Here is a 22,902-nt window from a genome sequence, read left to right as displayed (position 1 = left end):
TTTCATTCTTTATTATAGCTAAGTAATATTCCATTGGATTTATGTACCACATCTTCTTTATACAGTTGTCTGTTGATGGACACTTCTATATCTTGGCTATTGTAGATAGTGCTGCAATAACATAGGGATGCATATGTCTTTTCTAATTAGTGTTTTGGGTTTCCTTGGATAAATACCTAAAAATGGAATTTCTGGGTCTTTCTTTGATTCTTGTTTCAAAGTCTATTTTGTCTGAAGTCAGTACTGCTACCCCAACTATTTTCTTTTATTTCCCTTTGCATAAAATGCCTTTTTCCATCCCTTTATTTTCAATGTGTGTGTGTCTTTCTATCTAAAATGGATCTCTTGTAGGCAGCATATGTAATGGTCTTGTTTTTTTATCCATTCAGCCACCCTCTGTCTTCTGATTGGAGCATTTAATACATTTATGTTGAAAATAATTATTGATAGGTATGTAGTTATTGCCATTTTATTATTCATATTTTTTAAATCTTTTACCCTTCCTCCTCCTCCTTTTCTTTTTCCTCCTCCTTCTTCTTCTTCAAGAAGTCCCTTTAACATTCCTTGTAATATTGGTTTGGTGGTGAAGAACACCTTCAGCTTTTTCTTGTCTGGGAAACTCTTTATCTATCCTTCGATTCTAAATGATAGCTTTGTTGGGTAGGGTAATCTTGGTTGTAGGTCGTTTCTTTTCATCACTTTAAATATGTCTTGCCAATCCCTTCTGGTCTGCAAAGTTTCTGTTGAGAAATCAGCTAACCATCTTATGGGAGCTCCCTTGTAAGTAACTAACTGCTTTTATCTTGCTGCTTTTAAGATTCTCTCTTTGTCTTTAAGTTTTTGCATTTTAATTATGATGTGTTTTGGTGTGGTCCTGTTTGGGTTCATCTTATTTGGGATTCTTTGTGCTTTCTGGGCTTGTATGCCTATTTTCTTCACCAGGTTAGGGAAGTTTTCAGTCATTATTTCTTCATACGTTTTCAATTTCTTGCTCTCTCTCTTCTCATTCTGCTATCCTTATGATGCAAATGTTGTTACACTTAATGTTGTCTCAGAGGTCCCTTAAACTGTCCTCATTTTTTAAAATTGTTTTTTCTTTTTGCTCTTTTGATTAGGTGTTTTTCACTACCTTGTCTTTCAAATTGCTGATTTAATCCTATCCTTTGTATAATCTGCGGTTGATTCCCTCTAATGTATTCTTCATTTCAGTGATTGCATTCTTCATTTCTGACTTGTTCTTTTTTTATATTTTCTATCTCCACTTTTATGTTTCCCATCTCTTTGTTAAATTTCTCACTAAGTTCATTTATTCTTCCCCTAAGTTCATTGAGCATCCTTATAACGAATGTTTTGAACTCTGCATCTGATATATTGCTTGCCTCCATTTTATTCAGTCCTTTTTCTGAAATTTCATTCTGTTCTTTCATTTAGGACATGTTTCTTTGTCTCCTCATTTTGGCTGACTCCCTGTGTCCATTTCTATGCATTCAATAGATCTGCTATGTCTCCTGGTCTTGGTAGAGTAGACTTATGTAGTACATGTCTTGCCCAGTGGCGCAGTCTCCCTTGTTACCTCACACCTCAGCCTGCACTCCAGGTGTGTCCCTTCCTCACTAGGCCCTTTAAATCTAAAAAATAAAAAATAAAAAATCCATTTTTAGGAAACTTTTTTGAATTATTTTATTGATGATTTTCTCTCTCTCTTTTCTGTTATCCCTATTTCTAGAGTATCTATTATTTGCATGTAGTTAAATAGTTTTCCACTTTTCTGTTTTATATCTTTTATTTTGCTCTACTTTCTAGCATAGTCCCTTAACTTTATCTTATAACTCTTTTATTAGGATTTTTATTTCATTTCTCTGTTTATATTTTGAATTTCAAAAAACTCTTTTTAAAATTATATGATTCTGTTTTCTTATGTATTTCGCTGTGCCCTTTTTTATGTCTGCTTTATTTTTTCTGAGACTATGAATAATTCTTTTCTTCCTTTTTCTTCTTCTTTTGTCATGGTCTCTATTTCCTCCAAATTGCTTTTATTATGTTTGTCACTTTGGTATCTGTATTTCACGTTAGAGGGTCTTCTCTAACTTAGATGCATTCCTCTACCTCTGATGTCTGGTAAACCTAATTGCCTGTTTATGATTAAGAATATGTCCTTGGTAGTTTATCAAGTTTTAGCTCCTATGTAGGAGAACCTCCTATGTAGGAGAAATTCATTTTATTAGTTCCTTGTTGTGTTTGCTAATTTTTGTAGAAAACACTCTATGAGTCTTTCTCCTAGAGCATAAGACCCAGTTTTATTTTACTATAATGTAAGACCACGTATAATACAATACAATACAATGCAATGCAATGCAATGCAATGCAATGCAATACAATACAATACAATACAATACAATACAATACAATACAATACTGGGTCTTATATTAATTTTTGCTCCAAAAGATGCATTAGAACTGATTGTCTGGCTAGGTCTTATTTTCAGGAAACACGGTAGGTAAAAATGGTAATTAGCTAAGTTGGGGAAAGCCAGTCACCCGTCTACCTCTTAATTTCCTTCAAATTTCAGAAGTTTCCCTCTTAGACTAACACTAGGATATAATATAGATGAATAAAAATATTCTCTAATAAATCCTACTGTACCCCCAACCCATATACTTATTCTTTCTTTAATGTTAAAAGAATTATTAAACCAGGGAATTGTCTTTAATCACCACCAATGTTACCACTCCTCCATCTAATCGTTGTCTGAATTTGGATGATTTGACTTCATGATTATCTCCTGCTTTTGTTCTGTCAACTGACAGTACTAAAGCAACTTAGTAACATATTTCATATTCATAGGTTGAGGGAGGACTTTGCCTCACAAGCAGTGGTGCCCTCTTCCTGAGGGATTTTGGGAAAGAGTGAGTTTTATAGAATGTTAGTAGAGGCAACATGAAAGAGGATATGATTGGCTGGGAGGTCAGAGACTTCTTCATAAGGCTAGCAGCTTCTATTTTCCAAAGTAAGATAAACTAGCTAAAGCTGAGTTGGAGGGTTGTGACTGGTATATGTTAGGTTTCCTTGACAGTGAGGTATTTCCCACAACTGCAGCCTAAGTTTGGTTTAGATTTGTGAGTTGTACTGGGTCACTGGGGTGGTCTCCATTTCATGGGTCCCAATGTACAAATTCACTTTATTAGTTCCTTTTGTGTTTTCCCTGCTGCATACCCCTCAAATCCATCCACTTCCTTTCTGCCAGACTGAATTTTGTCCAATGCAAATATGGCGGTGTCACTTTCTTTTGTAAAACCATCAAATGAACCCTTATTATTTTAATAAAGTCCCCCACAAGTCTCTGCAACCTTATTTTTCACTATGGCTTTCCTGGCATGTGGAACTTCAAATAAGACATGCATTCGTATATTTCCATGACAGACACCAATCAATTTCATGCTGTTGTGACTTTCTAAGTGCTGCTCCTCTGCTTGGAGCACACTTCTTGCCCTTTCTCATCTAGAGACATCCTTGAAGACCACTTTGAGTCCCTTGAGGAATCTCTCACCAATCCTCCCAAAGCTGGGCTCTGCCATCACATCCTATCAACCTGTATTGACATGAAGTGCCTGAACTTCTATGCTCTGTTAGAACTGCCCTACTTTTGTATCCCGCTTGTCCTGCAAAATGTCTGACACATAAGAGAATGTTTTCTGCTATAGTAATATTGGAACTGAGGGCTGCCAACAGATGATTTTTTTTTCCCCTTAGGGGGATATTTTACCTACTTCCATAATTACTGAAGCCATTTTGATTTAAAATTTACTCGCTGGCTTGGGATTGAAATAAAATTGATCTGGTCCTAACTATTTTTGGCTGAAATTACATAACTTTTATAGTTAGTTTAGATCTCTATAATTCTAGAATTTCTATCTTCCTTATAATCCCCTCTTCCCCTGCCTGTATACATATACACACCCTTTTCTAGTGTCTCTTCGTTAAAGCTTGCTCTCAGCAAGCTTTCAACAAGTCTACTCAAGGTTTAACTAATAATTTAAAATGCACTCCCCCAAATAGTTGCATTACTGGACAGGACTCTGGATGGCAGAAAAGTCTTATGACCCCAAAGATCGAAAGTGCCTAAGGTAAGGGGGTTCAGAGTTCTGATTAGACTAGTAGACAAAGGCACACTACAAAGGACAGGTGTCCGCTCCCTCTCACCCCCTAATTGACCTCATGGCATGTCTTAGGTGTGTGCCTGTGTTATACACCATTGTCTCCAATTACTTTTACTTTTTCAAACTTTCAACCAGTGCCCCTGGGGATGAGAGTTGGGTAAAAGCAATAGACTAGACTCCCATGAGATCTGAGGAATATATATTTACTTTAGTAAGTTTATTTAGAAAATAGCAAGCACCTAGGAAGGTAAGCTGATTATAGAGATAAAGCAGTTAAGATATCTCAGGAGGACAGAAATTCATGTGCATTCAGAAAGAAAAAAAGAAAAGTAAAACAAAAAGAGTTATTCCTTTCCGTGTAAGGAAAATCATCTCAGTGGAAATAGGTTGTTTACATTTTCAAGTTGTCAAACTCTCATTACAGTCAACACCATGAATCAAACAGAGAAGGGAGAAGGAGACTTTTTTTTTTTTTGTCTCTGATGTGCACAGGGAAGATCCCTAGAGATGAATCATCTTGGAGCAGGAAAGATCATAATAGCCGTAATAACAACAATGCATCAGTGATTCACAAATGCATCTGTGGGGCAGCATATGCTTTTCAAAGGACATTCACTTCTATTACATCTCATTTGATCATTATGACAACCCCAGGAGGTACATCAGGTGGGTATTACTATCACTATGTTACACATGAGTATCCTAAGCTATAGAGGATGTAGAGGTATTTATCCAGAATCACAGGGCTAGGTAGTGGCAGCTTTGGAGCCAGAGCCTAGATTTTCTGAGACATGATGTCATGTAAATGGATTAAATGCACTACCTACACACAGAAATGCCGAGGCCATGAAGGAAGCCCAAACCTCCCTCTAATTTAGAAGTCTGAATCAGCGGCTCTGGACATGTTCAGATTTACCTGGCAGTTCCCAGAAGAGGACAGGAATGCAAAGTGGGAAATTCCTTCACAGTAGTTTATTGACCCAGTGGCCATTTTAGCTAGAAGAATTGGTGTCTTTCTTTCCCCAGGTTATCTGCTGGGCTTTAAATCTCCAGAGAGAAACCAAGGTTTCGTTTGGTGGCCTCTGAAGAATTCTGAATTGTTTCACTTGTTTCTTTATGCAAAGAAGAATGTAAGGGAATATTAATAGCCTGGCTCCTTGGGCCATTTATCTATTCACCTGGTATCCAAAGAATCTGCTTATTCTGCTTAATGAAAGAAGAGGAAGGTGATGTGTTGTCCAGCTTTTCTCGCTACTACAAACTCCACTGTGTTCTTTATCCCATCAGCTTAGAATCTTAGGTTGTCAGAGTTTTGGAGATCCAGTAAAAACCCCTCATTCAGTAGAGAGGGAAATGATACTAGGAGAGCCGAAGGGGTCACTGGAAGTCCAGAGAGCAAGTTAATAACAAAGTTGAGACTAGAATCAAAACAGCCAATAATGGTTTCTAGCTATCATTTTCTCAGTATCCACTATGTCCTTGCTACTGTGCTATGCACTTACATATCTGTTACTTTATTGTCCCTCACACCGACCAAACTGAGGGCTTTTATCCTCATGTTTTAGCCAGGATGAGGTAGGCCAGCTGGAGCTAACAACGTAGTGCTGACATCTCAGTGGCATGAATATAACACAGATTTCCTTCTTTCTCATGTTGCAGTCTGCTGTGGGTCAGTGGGTAAGAGATGAGGTGGGTGGGCGGTATCTCGTCCCCTCACAGTCAGTGGAGACCCTGACTGAGAGAGTCTCAACTTCCAGTACATATACCTCATGGAGCACACACCCCTCCTTGGCTGCGGCAAGAGGAGAGAAGACACAGAGAACTCATACCCATCTCTCTACTTGGAAGTGTTTCATATCACTTGGTTTTCATGGCCCCTTAACCAGATTAGTCACATGTGATACTCAAAGTGCAAATGAGCTGGGAAGTTACTGTCTTCCTTGTCCTTCTGAAGGAGAACATTTCTTCCGTGTTGCCCAATTTCTTGGCGTGTGATTGTTTGCAGTAATCGCTTATGATACTTTGGGGTGTTGGTTGTAACTTCTCTTTCTGATTTTATTATTTGAGACTTCTCCCTTCTTCCTTTCACGCATCTGGCTAAGATTTATCTATTTTGTTTATCTTTTAAAAAAGCCAGCTCTTAGATTCATTCATCTTTTCTATTTTGTTAGTCTATTTCAGTTTTTGTTTTTTTTTTTGCTCTGACCTTTATTATTTCCTTTCTTCTTTTAACTTCAGGTTTTGTTTATTCTTTGTTTTTCAGTTCCTAATATAATATTGTATTTCAACTATACTTCAATAAAAAGAAGGCAGATATTGATGAGAAGAGATGACTACCACTCTGATCTTGCTTCTAGTCTTTAATATCCACAGAGCAGCCAGTGTGATGTTTTTAAAATATATTTTTTATTATTTCACAGCTCTGATAGAAATTTTATATTTTCTTCCCATCGCCTTAAAATAAAACCCAAACTATTTTATAAGGCCTATAGACCTCGCCTAATCTGGCCCTTTCCATTCTCAGGCCACTCTCCCCTTAACTCACTTTACTTTATCAAACTTGCTCTCTTTCACTTGTTAAATATTCCTAGTGCTTCCTTTGCTCAGGATCTTTCCTCTTGCTGTTCCCTCTCCTTGCTTGCCCCTCCACTTTCTCTTTGCTTGGCTGGTTCTTACGCATCCTTCACGTTTCAGCTTCAATGTCATCTCTGACCAACTGAAAGTTCTATGTGCATAGAGACATTGGCCGTTGTGTTCTCCATTACACATGCAGTACATCATACAGTGCCTGGAACAAAGATGATTCTCAATAAATATTTGCAAAATGATTACATGCAAGAATGAATGAACAGAGGCCTCTCATATGAGTGTGTAATACTATCGTTAGTCATCAAAATCACAGTGATGTAGAGCAGATAAATCACTTGGAACAGTAACTATTCCTATTAAGTTGCTAGTAATATTATTATGATAATTATAACTGTTTTGTAGGTAATGATAATTCCAAGAATTTATAATTATCACCTGCATACCATACATTGTCAATACAAAATATATAATTTTTTGAATATTGAATTACACAATAGAAGTAGAAACCTAAAGTTTGAGTGGCAGACAGAACGTGGAACACACTTTTAAAAGTAGATACCACCAATTCAGTTTTTTGTGTTTTTGTTTTGTAAGACTGATGGAATGATATTTTCTAAATAAAATATCAAATATAGTCTGACAAAGGATTTCCAACTGTGGAGAACCATCTTCTAAGAGTAGTTTTGACACTGTTATGTTGACATATCTAGGACAATTTAATGGTTTGGAAGGACAATGGCATGGAATATAAGTAATCAGAACTGTCATGAAAAATCTAAGACAAGTGGTTGTCATCCAGTCAGAACTCAACAGAAAAGACAGTAATTGGTGTACATATTTTAAATGGTTACCAATGAGTATGAATAATGCAAATCTATATTTCATACCTGAGATGTTTTGTAGAAACTTGATGAAGTTAACAACTCCTCATTAAAAACATTTTGGAAATTCCTTAAGAAGTACTGGCCATGGTTTTTAAATCATTGAGAGAAATCCTTTCATTGGAATAACTAAAGTAAAACTTAATGTTGAGTTTCCTTAGCAGCATGACATTCAGACGGAGTCATACTATTTCCCTGTCTGTAGCAACCCTCTCCTTAATAGCATTTGTCAGCACATATTACACACTAAAATTGTTTATATTTTGTTATTTCTGACTTTAATTACATCGGGGCTTACATGGAAAGGAGTATAAACTGAAAAGCTTCACAAACACTTTGTTATATAGCAGCCTGTGAAAAAGTCATCCAATCTTCCCTTTTACCTCTGAATATGCCCTTACATGCCTCCCCACCCTAAATCTGGACATGAAACAGCACTGTCCAATCTCTTCTTAGTCATATCATCAGAAAAATCTGTAGACTGCCTTTAGAATGACACTCCTGAAACTTACATACCCTCATAGTAGGAAGGTTTTCCCAGCTGCTTTCACAGCTTAAGTCCAATCTCAATCTCTTTGGTCCTTTAAATACTGTGTCTCCTCTACATCTTTAAGAGGTGAATACATTCTTTGAGAATGTTTCAAATTAGAACTCAGAATTTTCTCGATGCAGTTCTTTGCACACTAAGAAAATAACTTCTCTGGTAGTTTTGTGATTTTTTGATGGAGACTGAGTCAGTCCCTATCTATCTATCTATCTATCTATCTATCTATCTGTCTGTCTGTCTGTCTGTCTGTCTGTCTGTCTATCTATCTATCTAGCATCTATCATCTATCTATATCATCTATTAGGATGATCTAACTGGTCACTTCTCCTAAAGCTCAGGATAAGCGTTATATTCCCTAGACGCACTCAAGAGGTCTAGATCTTTTGGGGTTGAATCATTCATATCCCATTCAGTGGTTTGTGTGAGGGTGCAGTCAGGGTGGTCAGCACTGCGAGCTGACCTTTGCCAGCCCAACCTCTCATTGCTGTGCCCCCTGCCCCCTGGAGGGAGCCCCACTCTCCAATTGCCAGGCAAACCATGCCATTCTGCTTTCACATTCACCTCCACCCCACTCCTTTAAAACCAGCTTCCAGGAAAACATGTGGCAAACTCCTTCCTTCAATATACAGATGGATCATCAGATTTTATATTACAGCCTTACTAAGACATTTGAGCAATTGCAGACTGTTAAGCTTTAAGTCAAAGGAATTAATCTTTGTCATTTATAACAGGGAAAAAAATGGAAATAATTTAAATGACTAACATTTAGGGAATTAGGTAAATTATGACCTAGATATAAAATACTTAGACATAAAAATTACATTTACAAAGTATTTTAACTTTTTTCCATATACAATTATTAAACATTTTAAACTTGTAGAATTTCAATGGCAAGATATACTTATGTCATATGTTGAACAAACACAGCAGGAGACAGTATAGTGTAATAAAAGTATTTAAAATATTATAGAAAAAGTCTAGAAGTAAGTCGTTAGCTTTCTGTGATGGAATTATGGTTTTCATTTTAATCATTGAAGCATTCCTCTATTATTTTTGCTGTGAGGGGTAAAATGTAAGTGCAAACAGAAGAAAAGAATAATTTGCCACTGTGACATTTTTAACACCCAGAAGCTGTGTGTGTGTGTGTGTGTGTGTGTGCGCGCGCATATGTGCGCGCGCGAGAGCGCATCTCTGGCTATCTTTATCTATTTCCACCTACACTGCTTACTTGGCAGGAATGGCTCGGAGACTCACACAGTCTCCTGTCTGGGGAAGGCCTCCTTGCCTTTCCACAAGGCTGATTCTGGATGAAGCGTTTGGAGATTTAGACCTGGATTTATATAAGTCTTACCTTACTGATATACCAAGACCTTTGGATCTCAGCCTCCACAGCGTCCGTGGTGTTGCTGAGGAATGCACTTTCTGGCCCTGTTATCTCTTAGCACAGAGGAAAAGAGCGTTGACATCAAATCGACTTCAGCTGTGGTTGACTTTGCCGATTACTAGCTGTGTGACCCTGTGCTATCCATCTCGGTCAGCAAACCACAGCTTTCTCATCTGCAAAGTGGTAATGGACACTTCCTTGTTCTGCTAAGATAAACATGAGGAAATCTGTGTTTTTAAAAAAGCATCTTGCAGAAGTTCTCAAAAATGGATACTTTATTTCTCTTGACTCATGAATTACATCATACTTCCCAAATTGAGCATCCTGACAGTATGGGTTTTATCGAGTGGAGTCTGCCTCTCATTTGTTAGGATAAGTTTTTTCTTAGTGTTCTCTGTGGCTCCACTTCTCTAAACATGCCTTAAACCTTGAATAAACAAAGTCCTGTCCTCATTCAAGCAAGCCATGGCTTTGCTCAAGAGAATAGTTTTTTTTTTTTTCCCCCCCAAGTTAATAGAATAAAAATGTATTTTCTCCACAAAGACTAGGTTAGTTCTGCCTGTCTTTTCCCATTACCTGATGAGCACTGAGAAGACCATGGCATATTGATAACAGTACTAATTGCTAAAATTCACTTGTTAAAAAAAAAAAAAAAAAAGTTTTAATTTTTGTACCATTATCAGTTTTTTTCTTTTATAATAAGAATTAACTTGAATCACTTAGCTCCTCTGTTTGTTTTCTGTTTTCTGTCATTTCTGAGCTTTGGCAACATCTTGTTTCAAACACTCAGCTAATGTAAACTATCACTTACAGCCTCTTGCCAATTTCTATTATTTTCAATCGCAGTGAAGCCCTGTGTTGACAGTATCCTCAATTTCTCTCCACCCCTGAGCCCATGTTGAGGAATAAGTAGAAGACCGCAGGAGGTAAAAGGTAATTGTTTCTTTCCGAGGACATCAGTTGAGGGTAACTTATTTTTTCCCATTCATAGTAGTGCGTCACTCTGCCTCCTGGTGGTTGAATAAGGCTAGAGTTTTTGCTGTCCTTGGTAAATATTACTCATGGTTCCTGTAGGCTTGGGAGCAGGGAGTTGACAAAAAATAAGGTCTCAAATCTCTTCAAACACTCTCTATGCTTGCTCTGCTGACAAGTCATTAAGCAAGGCAAACTCCTCTCCCATATGGGCTGTTAACTTTTATTTGTTCAGTGCTGTTCTTAAACATGGCTGGCCTGAGCTCCAGTTTCTTCTTGGAATGAGAAGAGAGTACCCAGCATCTGCTTTGATTGCAGCCGGTGTCCTAGTCAGCTAGTCTGGCCTAGCTCTGATGAGTCTTGTGATGGAACTTAGTACTTATGACCTCATTCTTTAATTCATGAATTCGTTTTTCTAATTCAACAAATTTATTTTGACCACTTAGTATTCAACCATTCTAAGTACTAGGGATATATTAGCGACTACAGCTAATTTGAAAAAAGAAAGAAAGAAAGAAAGAAAATTAATCTTTACCTTTTAGGAGCTTACTGTCTATAGGGGGAGGAGTAGAGAGTAAGTACACTGCATAAATTACTGTATGTAGTATATTAGAATATTGTAAGTGCTTTGGGGGAAAATAGAACAAAGTAAGGGTGATCAGAAAGTTCAGGGGAAGAGGTTTACAATTTTAAATAAAGTGGTCAGAGTGGGCTATACTGAGAAGTGACATCTGAGTCAAGATTTAAAGGAGATGAGGGAGTGAGTCAAAAATCCATTTTCTCTATTTTGGGGAAAAAATGTTTCAGGCCAAGGCAAAAGTCTTGTGGTGGGAACAATCAAGACATACTCATTAAATTTTCTTTTATTCTTGGCAGTATTAATGATTGGAGGTAGAGAGGTGAATTGAGTATGTTTCTTGCTTTCCAGGAGCTTATAGTCTAGTATACGAAACAGATTCAAAATAAGCAATTTCAATATACCATGATTCCTGATGAAATGTAGAGCTAAGGATGGTATAGGATCCTTATAGGATGCTGTAAGAATGCCATAGGAGTGTAAAAAGAGATTTGGGGATGGTAACACTGGTAATCACTTCTCTTTTCTAATATTTGCTAAACAAGATTGGATAGAGTATACCCCACTAATGACAGAGAAAGATTTTCATGATGGGGAAAAAGGGTTCAAATTTGTTTAGGAAGATCTGTATGAAACATTCTGTTTTTGTAGATTCTCTGTAAAAAACAGTTCATTAAAAGATCTGAAAAATTCTCAGTAAATAAACTATTTTACTTAGCTCTGTGATCTTTCTAAACTGATGAACAGAATCCTTGGGAAAGGCAATTCTAAATCAAGTTCCATGTAGATGATCAGTTAAGGCAGTGACGAGCCGGATGTCAGGGTATCCTGGGCCTGAGATAAGAGTTGTTCTGAATTCATCCTGGACACGTCCTTGCTTTACTCCCTATTTTCTTCATCCATAGAATGAGAAGTTTGTTCTAAATGGTCTCAAAGGTCATTATGGTTCTGATCTGATTGAGTCCATTGAATTATTTTCTCAAGGATATATGATAGACCCAACATAGATTTATTTATTCTGTAAGTGTGTATTAAGTAGCTGCTATGTGCTGTGCATAGTTCTAGATTCTGGGGCTACAGCAGTGAAAGGGATAGAGAATGCCCCTTTGGGAGTATACAGTCTGTTAGGGGAGACTGGTGATGACTGTGGAAACATAAAATAAGATAATTTCAGGGCCTGATAGGTGCTATGAAGAAAAAACAACAAATCACATGGTAATGAGAGAAGGAGTAACTGGATATTGAGAGAAGAGCCATGTTAGATTGATAGTTAGGGGACGTAACTGAGGAGGTGACATTTGAGTTGAGACCTGAATAATAAGAAGAAGCCGATCATATAATAACATGGGGGCAATCTTCTAGACAGAAAAAATGGTGGAAGCAAAATTACTGAGGCAAAGGGTGGTGAGTTTCAGGTGTGGAAAGAAAGTCACCATAGCTGAAAGGAAGAGGACAAAAGTGAAAGGGTATGCCAGGGGTTAACAAGCTTTCGGCAAAGCCTCAAATAGTAAATAGTTTAGGCTTTGTAGGCCATACTGTCTTTATGGCAAATACTCAACTCTGGTACTGCATCCAATGCAGAAACAGGACTTAAAGTTGGGTGTGGTTGAATTCCAGTAACATATCATTTGTAAAATCAGACTGGATTAGATCCCAGGGCCTTAGTTTACAGACCCCTAGAGCAGGGCATCAGGTTTTCGGCCATAGATAATGACCAGATCATGTAGGTCATGGGAAAGAGCTTCTATCGCATTCTAAGCATAAGGAGGTTTTCAGAGTGCTTTGGCAGTGTAGTGACATGAGTGGATTATGATGTGAATGGCTACCCTAATAGTGTTTGGAGAATGGATTACAGGGGCAAGACTGCAAGCAGGAATCCAAGGTGTGATCAAACAATACAGCTAATGTTTAAATTATTTAAAAATGTATTACAGTAAAAGACACTTTGCCATTAATCCCCCTCAAAATACTCCCTCTGGCTTTGAATACACTCATCCCATCATCTTGCTCTTTCTGAAGCAGTTCTGGAAGTCCTCTTTCATGTCTTTAGTTGCATCATTGTGGCTGCCTCAATGTCCTGAATCATTTTGACTTCAGGGAAGAGCCAGAAGTCTCACGGTGCCAGATCCAGTGAATAAGGTGGATGAGGACACACCGTAATGTTTTTATTTGACAGAAATTGCCATATACCAGAAGTGATATGTGACACAGAGCATTGTCATGCTGGAGGATGAAGTAAAGACACTCATGAAAAAGGACTTCCAGAACTGCTTCATAAAGTGGCAAGAACGATGGGATAAGTGTGTTCAAGGCAAGGGGGAGTATTTTGAGGAAGATTAATGGCAATGTGTTTTTTACTGTAATACATTTTTTAAATTTACAAATTGACCATATCTTTTGATCACACATTGTAAAATAGCCATGTGATGGTTATAAAAGCGCAATGAATGTGATACCTGCCCTCAACAAGCTTACCAAGCTTATCATTTACATGGAGAGACATAGCAGAAAAAGAGAACTATTAAATGTTAGAGGGTTAAAGGCTCTGAGAAGTCCTGCTGAAAAGAAATTCTTTTCATTGTTCATCATAATGCTGGTGTATATTATGAATCTCTAAATGGAGACTATAACATATGTGTATGTGTGTGCAATTTGCCAGTTAATAGAAATCTCTTCTTTTCTTGCATTTGTGTAGAGTAGCTCCTGAAATTAGTTTTTATTACAGCCTACAATAGGCAGTGTCGTGTAAGGTTAAAGCTGGAGATAAGAAATAAACTGTGGAGATACTTGAGTACCAGATCCAGTTTAAAGTTGGGATAATGTGTGTTTCTCTCTCCTGCACTATTTTTTTTTTTTTTTTAGCCTCTTAATCCTGCTAGTAGTCCATAGTGGTACTTAGTCATTCATTTACTCATTCATTCACTTATCATTGCATCATAAACTATATGCATAGCACTGGCCAGGTCACTGATTAAACAAAGGAACAAACAAACAAAAAAGACACATGATCTCTCTTCTCCAGGAGCTTCCGATCTCAAATAGCTGCCTTGTCATCCATCCAGGACTGGTTTCAAAGACGCCTGCAGGGGCACGAAGCCGAGGACAGGTTGCCTAAATCCTTGTTGACTGGTACAACAGGCTTTAGTGAGGAAGAAAGAGTTTAGGACTGCATTGTCCGGTATGACAGCCACCAACCAAATGTGGCTGTTGAGCCCCTGAAATGTGGCTAGTAAATGGACTGAGATAGGCTGTAAATGTAAGATAGACACTAGATTTTAAAGGCATAATTAAAAATTAATGAAAAATAATAAGTCAACAATTTTACTACATGTTGAAACGATAGCATTTTGGATATTAAGTTAAATAAAATATATTATTAAAATTAATTTCAACTTTTTATTTTAACCTTTAAAAACGTGGCTACAAGAGAATTTAAAACTACACATGTGGTTCATAGTATATTTCTGTTAGACAGCACTGTTCTAGATTCCCCAAACTGGTGTCCCGTTTCAGGGCTCCTTAAGCTCTTAGTATGCCAATACGAACTAGTCTTAAGTAGACTGCTGATCAGAAACTAGGGTGAGGGAATCCTCAGCCTCAGGTCCCAGGGCAACTCAATCATTGCAGGCATTCCCTTACTAAGAAATTCCTGGCTTCCATCTGGCTGAGATTCCCTGGTACAACGAGGAAGACTATTGAGAAAAAGTTGGCTTCATTGAGAGCAACACCAAATCTCCTGTAAATTGCCTCATCTTATTCTTAATAACCCACTCAGTACTTCTCATGCAGGGGCTTGAGATAACTTTTTTTGACTTTTTGTGTGATCTCTGAGCAAATACTGACAGTCAATTTATGTGATTCTTCATTCTTTTTGCAAAAAATAGTTCAAGTTTTACCTACTCCATAAAGTGTACTCTCTCCTTTAGCCCCTTATAGCATTAATTTATCATTCAACACATGTTAAGCGCAGCTACTATTTATTTTTTGTAAAATAGTTCTGGTCTCACCTGCAAGAAAACGTCTTGGATTTCTTTGTACCTTAACCCACAGCACAACTCTTGCAATTCCTGACTCTCACTAATTGTCTCATTTTTGTTTCTGTCACTTCATTACCTGGAACACCAGAGCCTTGTATTATGTATAAAAAAAAAAAAAAATACACAAAGAAATTCTACTTTGAAGCAGATTCCTGGCTTGCAAACTCATATTGGTGGTCTTTGTTTCTTTCCTCAGTAGCTGTTTTGTCTTTTGTTTCCTCTGCCCCCGACCACACTAAACAGCATTATTCCATTCTTGAGAGTCAGACTTCAGTATTACCCAGGCAGCCAAACAGTTTCTGTCAGTCTCCCTGCAGTGTGCCCAAAGCACTGAAATGTTTTTCCAGTCTGATGATTTTGAATTTTCCCTCGACCAATCCTACTGCCTCTAGCAAGAACGGTCAAGCCATACTATTCGATTAAAGTGGTTAATGACATCTATACTCCTAAGGCAACGCATTCTAATTAGTGATTTGCCACCTCTGCTAGTTGTCTTCACTAATAGGAGGCTCATTGTGTGTTTGATACTGAAATTAGAAATAGAAAAGTCACCAGAAATGATGTCTGGCTCAACCTTGTTTTCTTAATTACAAAGGAAAGCTAAATAAATACTAGATACCCTCCTTATAAAAGGGAAATGCAAACTTAGATAAGGAATGGTGAACCACCAATAAAAAAGCACATTAGCTGATCAGGAAAAAATAAAGAGAAGGTGGGCACAATATACCGAAAATCTATACAGAAGAGAAAAAAGGATGACATATACCTTTGAAGAAGATTCCTATGAAGGACCTATAATTCTAGAAAGTTAAGTGAAAGGTGCCCTGAAAGTATTGGGAAGAAGTAAATCACCGGGGGTAGATGGGATACTGATAGAATCACTTCATGGAATAGAGACTGAATCTGTCAATATCCTAACAAGAATATGTCAACAAATATGAAAAACAAAACAATGGCCTACAGACTAGAAACATTCAAAGTACATCCCAATTTTCAAGAAAGGAGATGCCAAGGAGAGCAGTAACCATAGAACCATTGCTCGAATTTCTCATGCAAGTAAAGTGATGCTCCAGGTGATACAACAAAGGCTTCTACCTTATATGGAGCAAGAAATGCAGGATGTTCAAACTGGATTCCGAAAAGGAAGAGGCACTTAAGATCTAATGGTGAGCATTTGTTGGATACTGGAGTGCTCCAAAGCATTTCAGGAGTTTAGTCTGTGTTTGATGCACCACAGTAAAGCTGTTGATTGCATGGATCATGAAAAGCTATGGGTTGCTCTGAAAAAATGGTCACACCTCAGCACTTGATTTTCCTGATGTGTAACCTGTATCGTGGGTAGAAAGCCACTGTCAGGACAGAATATGGAGACACAGAATGGTTTCTTACAGGCAAAGGTGTCAGACTAGGGTGCATTTTATCTCCCTAATTGTTTAATCTGTACACAGGATATATCATACAAAAAAAAACTGGGCTAGACTCAGAGGAAGGAGAAGCGAAAATTGGTGGAAGAAATATCGTTAACTTAAGATATGCAGATGACACCGTTTTACTGGCAGAAAGTAGCAGTGATTTGAAATGACTTCTGATGAGAGTGGAAGAAGAAAGTGCCAAAGCAGGACTGCATTTGAACATCAAGACAAAAACAAACAAACAAACAACAACAACAAAAAGCATGACTACAGAAGAAATACTCAACTTTAACATAGATAATGAAGACAGTGAAGTTGTTAAAGATTTTGCTTATCTTGGTTCAGTCGTCAATTCTGATGGAGACTGCAGCCAAGAAATCAAGAGAAGGCAGAGACTCGGAAGGGCAGCATTGGAAGAATTAGGGAAGCTCATCAAGAATAGTAATGTGTCATTAGAGACCAAGACTAAGGTCATCCACACCATTGTGTTCCCAACCTATGTATGGATATGAAAGTTGGATAGTGAAGAAAGCTGATAGGAAAAAACAATTCATTTGAAATATGGTGCTGAGAGCTCCACACATCCCCTGAACCACTGGAAAGAAGAACAACTAGGTCTTGGTGCAAATTCAGCCTGCAACATCGCTGGAGGCAAAGATGACAAAACTGGAGCTGACCTACCTCGGGCACATCATGAGAAGGCAGACTTCATCCTTGGAAAAGACAGTTGTGGAAAAATAGAAGACAAAAATAGAAGACGATAGAAGGAAAAGAGGAAGACCAAATATGAGATGGATTGACTCCATAACAGAAGCCACAGACATGAGTTTACAGGAGCTGAGCAGGGCTGTGAGGACAGCACATCGTGCACATCACTCATTCACAGGGTCAGAGTCAATTCAACAGCTTGAAACAACAACAAATAACCTCCTTCCCTGCGTAACAAAATGGAGAATGTAGGCAGGATATGGGACTGGGAAAGTAAAGCTATGATGTGCCTATTGGGGTGTATTATTATCCTGCTTCCATACTCTCACTGTATGTGAGAGGCATCCATTTATTGGCCTGGGAGCTTGGTGTGGTTCCATGGTAAAGCACAGGGTTTAGAGTGAGGTACATTTCAGGTTCTGACTCCATCACACAGTATGCACATAGAGGGCCGGCATCTTGGGTGTGCAGTAGCACAGGACTACATGAAAATGGTTCCCTGCTCTTGGGGTTTAATGCCTTGTGGTTGCCAACTTGAAATTCTTAATAATTTTATACTTGGGTTTGTGTCATGTAAGTGATGTCCAATGGGACACTGAAACATGCCTCAGCTTGCTGGCTTTCTCACATCTGGCCACCTCCTCACCTCTCCAGGACACCACTGCTCCTGCCCCATGATGGCTGCCATCTTCTGCCCCTTTCCAGGGGTTTGAAGGCAGGCATGGGAGAGGTTTGAAAGCATCTGCCTGGCATGCCAACTGGTGGGGCTGGGCCACAGGTGCCATGAGAGTATACCTCTGCTCGCAGGGACATTAAATAGCAAATAAAATAAACATCATGACAGGTAAGAGAGGGACCACAGAAGAAAGAAAGGAGTTTTATCCTGCTTTTTTCAATAAGAGGTCAATATTTTCGTTTTGAACTGGGCCCCACAAATTTTGTAGGTAGCTCTGACTCTGTAACTGTAGGAAAGTTTCTTAGCCATCAGATCCTCTGTGTATCAGTCAGGGTTAGGGTTCGATCAGAAAAGCACTAGGATGTGTGTGTGTGTGTGTGTGTGTGTGTGTGTGTGTGTGTGTGTCCATATACAGATATATATGTATGTGAGGCACACATGAATAGATAACAAAGATAGCAGCCTTTAAAGACTGTCTGGCTGCTTCCCACAGTGGTGATACACCTTTATCAACAGAGGAGGGTGTGGTCGTCAGAATGCTAAAGTTACTGAAGCTGTTGCTGTAGATAATGGTAGATATGGACCACTGGACAGGAGATGCCACCTCTTTCGGGGAGCACAGCTGTTTCCATGCCTTGAGCTAGCAGGGCAAGGGAGATGGTGGTCACACTCACTGACCTCGCTCTCTTCCTGTCCGCTCATCTCCTGCTCGTGGCTTCCTCTGGCAGAAATGGATGGGAAGCACATTGATGTGGTCACTGAGATCAGTTTCCCAGGTCAGAAATGGGGGTCAAGGGAGGTCAGTGGGTGGGAGTAGAAGGAAATAGAGAAAGATTCGCTTGACTTGATATGGTGGCTTTGAGGAGTACATGAAATCAAATATGTAAAATACTTTGTAACTATAAAGTGCTGTTGAATAGAGGCAGAGATATTTATTGTTAGTATTCATGTTATTTATCTCTCTGGAGAAGCTGGAACAAGTTTGAATTCAGGTGGTAGTATACGTAGACTGAATGAAAGTCTTGCTGCATTCTTTTTTTTTTAAATTTTTTACTGGGGAATATTGAGGAACAGTGTGTTTCTCCAGGGCCCATCAGCTCCAAGTCATTGTCCTTCAATTAAGTTGTGGAGGGCACAGCTCAGCACTAAGCCTAGTCGCTGTTTTCCATCTTTATTTGCAGGGGGCACAGTCCACCATCCCATGCGGGAATTGAACCTGCAACCTTATTGTTGAGAGCTTGCCCTCCAACCAACTGAGCTATCTGGCTGCCCCAATCTTGCTGCATTCTTGATTCTGTCATGCCACCATGCTCGAAGGGGGTGATGTTATATTAAGGTGCAAAACAAAGTTCCAGTGACATAGCCTCATAATTGGTAATACAGAGATCAAGGGGATGGGTACCCTGGGTTCTAATCCTGGTCCTGACACATTTCTGTAAAATAATTGAGCAAGTCACTTACCTCCTCTAATTCTCCCCTTACTCATCTTGAAGTGGGATGACTAATAACAGGCAAATTTTGAGGATTGATGAGATATCAAGAAACTGCTTTCATATACACATGGTGCCAAAAAAAAGTATTGCAGTGGACACTTTGGTTAACATTGCTCACGCAGTAGTTCGCTGTGACCAGAAGTGTTTGGACGCCGATGGTAACCACTTTGAGCATCTCTTGTAATTAAACGTGAAACGTGACTTGTATTCATCTTTCGTTATTAATGTATATTGAGTATTACAATTTTAATAGTTTTCTTTCTTCAAATGTGTGTACATGTTTCTGGCACCCTCTGTGTATGCTTCTCTTATGGGACAAACCTGGAGATCTAGGTTGGTGAGCCTCTGAATCCGCAGGTCTTTCCTAATCATCTCTTACTTCACTCTTGAGCTGCTTTTCAAGTGATGTTGAAAACACATAGAATTTTATTTCTGGGACCTGTGGGGACATTGACCCCCAACACGTAAAATGAAATGACATTACTTCTTTCCATGCTTGAATGTTCTATGGTACCAATTGTTCATGAAGAGTGGAAGAAAAATTGAACTTGTTTCTCCTGCAGCCCATATGTTAAAGTTGACACTAAGAAAGAGAAGTTGAAATGTGAAACATCTTATTGAGTTCTAGTTAAAGTGAGATGTGTTTAAAATACTTTGATGTGTGGCTTTAAAAAAAGAGACAGGCAAAATGTTATTAAGCAGAAGAACATAAAAATATGGAAATATAAATCAAAGCAAGTAACATATTTAATTTACTTACTGATTCAATTCATTTTGTGTCAGCAGCAGATGGTGAAGGAGAGGGATGGGGATGGTGAACGAGAGGGATGCATTGTTTTCATTTGGGTCACTTTTTTGGCCTCCAGGGAACTTTCACTTAGTAGTGTACACACGCATGAAAGGAGTAGGTAGGTAGGGAGGGAGAAACAAATACTTCTCATTGGCCCAGATTCACTCACTGACTTCATCAGTGTCTCATGACAAGGAAGGCAGTCCATGGTGTGGTATAAAATTCCATTTAGAGAGCCATTTGCAACACTCAAGCCCCATCTTGGGTACTTCTCGTGTTAGTTTGAGAAGAAGAGGCAGCCACTTAAAGCCTCATTTCTAAGTAGACCATTGAAAATGTGTCTCTATAGATAGGAAGAGAGAGAACCAGGATGTCTATCTACCAGGATCCTGGTTGGAGACACAACTAGACTCAATCCTGTGTTTTAGAATCACTCATGATAGACAGAGGTTCTTAGAGATAGAAGCGTCCATTAGAGGTGCAATCCTGGAAAGCGTTCATCTTACACACCAGGAAATAGCCCAGTGCGGTGGGTGGAGCGATAGGGAGTGAAAAGGAAGCCCAAGGGTCACAGGGATGCATTTACCTCCTTTAGAAATGATCACATCCCCAAGCATAAAACTTAGGGACCATCCCTGCCATCATCCATTTCACCACCCAATTCTATAAATTCCACTTTCAATATCTGTTGAACTCATTGCATTCTCTCCTTTTCAACTGCCTTGCCTTACCTTCTGGTTGTTCCCATTTCTCACTTAAGTTACTTCAAGTCTCCACCCCCAGTTTTCTAAAATGCTGGTCCAGACATTTCACTGTACTAGTTAAATTTCTTCAATATCCCCAATTCATTCTCAAGATAAATGCCAAGCTCCTTAGCATAATACAAATAGGCCTCCATGATCAGACTTAATTTGAAGACTCTAGTCATACCACATACATATTTGCCAGGTACCATTCTAGGTTTTTACAAATGTTAGCTCATTTAATTTGCATTAACAACCTATGAGATATGTACTATTATTGACCTTGTTTTACAGATGAAAAAGCTGAGGCACAGAGAGGTTAAATGACTTTCCCAAGGTCTCACAGACAGCAAGGGGTAGGAGCAGGACTTAGACATGACACGTGCTGTCAGAGTCTATGCCCTCAGCCCCGAGGACCTGCTTGCTGCTGTGCAGCCCCCTGTGTGAGCCAGGTCCTTCTCACCTTTGGGGTGATATGCAGGTTATTTCCTCATTTGGAAACAGCCCTTGTTCCGTCCTTTGCCAGAATGTCTTCTGTTTATTCATTAGTTTTAATAGACTTTACTTTTTAGAGTAGTTTTAGATCCCCAGAAAAATTGAGCAAATGACACTGTTTCGCATTTGCTCCCCTCCCCCACATGTGCGTAGTCTCCCTCATGACGAACATCCCCCCACACAAGTAGCACATTTGTTATAATTATGTGCCTACTGTGACACGTCATTGTCATGCAAAGCCCATAGTTTACATTAGGGTTCGCTTTTGGTGTTGTACATTCTATGGGTTTGGACAAATGTATGGTGACATGTGTCAGCCATTATGGTGGCATATAGAGCACTCTCGCTGCCCTAAAAGTCCTCTCTGCTCCTCCTACTGATCCCTCCCTCCACGCTGACCCCTGGCAAACACTGATCTCTTTACTGTCTCCAGTTTTGCCTTTTCCACAAGGTCATACAGCTGGAATCACACAGTACGTAGTATTTTCAGATTAGTTTCTTTCACTTAGTAATATGTGTTTAAGATTCCTCCACATCTTTCCATGGCTCAATAGCTTATTTATTTTTAGCACTGAATGATATGCCATTTTCCAGATGTATCATAGTTTATTTATCCATTCACCTATTGAAGGATGTCTTGGTTGCTTCCAAATTTTGGCAATTATAAATAAAGCCAGTACTATAAATATCTATTTTCAGGTTTTAGTGTGGATGTAAGTTTTCGACATCATAGGTAAATACTAAAAAGCAGGGTTGCTCGATCACATAGTAAAAGTATGTTTAGTTTTGCAGAAACCATCCAAGTTTCCTCCAAAGTGGCTGTGCTGTTTTGCATTCCCATCAGCAACGCGTGAGAGTCCCTGCTGCAACATATCCTCGTCAGCCTTTGGTGTTTTCCGTGTTCCAGATTTTGGCTGTTCTAATCTGCGGGTAGCGATATTTCACTGTTGTTTTAATTTGCATTTCCCTGTTGACATATGATGAAGAGCATCTTTTCATGCACTTATTTGCCATCTGTATCTCTCTTGAGAGATCTGTTAGGTCTTGGCCCATTTTTTAAATCAGGTTGTTTTCTTATTATTGAATTTTAAGAATTTTTTTCTATATTTTGGATAGCAGTCCCTTATTAGACATGTCTTTTGCAAATATTTTCTCCCAGTCTGTGGTTTGCCTTCTGTTTATTTTTCAAGACTCACTTCAAGAACCAAACAGGATCTTCCATAAACCAAGATCCTATTTGACCTGGTTGTATTGACACATTGTACCAACGTGAAATCCTGATGAAATGGCCTGTGTGCCCCACAGACAAGGTGTGCTCCTTCAGGTCAGAGAAAATATGCACTTTTGTCTCACTTGCATCTGACTTACGTGTGCACACTTGAATAAAAGATTGTGTGAATGATCTTTCAATTTTTGGCTCTGACTCTTGCCTATTAAAGA

The 22,902-nt window shown here is 38.8% G+C and overlaps 1 protein-coding gene and 1 pseudogene across 1 annotated transcript in view; both read left to right on the top strand.

Moving 5' to 3' along the window:
- DPP10 (dipeptidyl peptidase like 10) overlaps positions 1–22,902 on the top strand; it is a 1,304,160-nt gene that overhangs the window by 71,401 nt on the left and 1,209,857 nt on the right. The window lies entirely within an intron of this gene.
- LOC109433764 (nucleophosmin) overlaps positions 9,413–22,902 on the top strand; it is a 139,044-nt pseudogene continuing 125,554 nt past the window's right edge.

Source organism: Rhinolophus sinicus, linkage group LG01 (genome assembly GCF_036562045.2).
Source record: "Rhinolophus sinicus isolate RSC01 linkage group LG01, ASM3656204v1, whole genome shotgun sequence".
Taxonomy (NCBI): domain Eukaryota; kingdom Metazoa; phylum Chordata; class Mammalia; order Chiroptera; family Rhinolophidae; genus Rhinolophus; species Rhinolophus sinicus.
The sequence above is the reverse complement of the archived record's forward strand: the minus strand, read 5'-3'. Positions and strand labels throughout refer to the sequence as shown.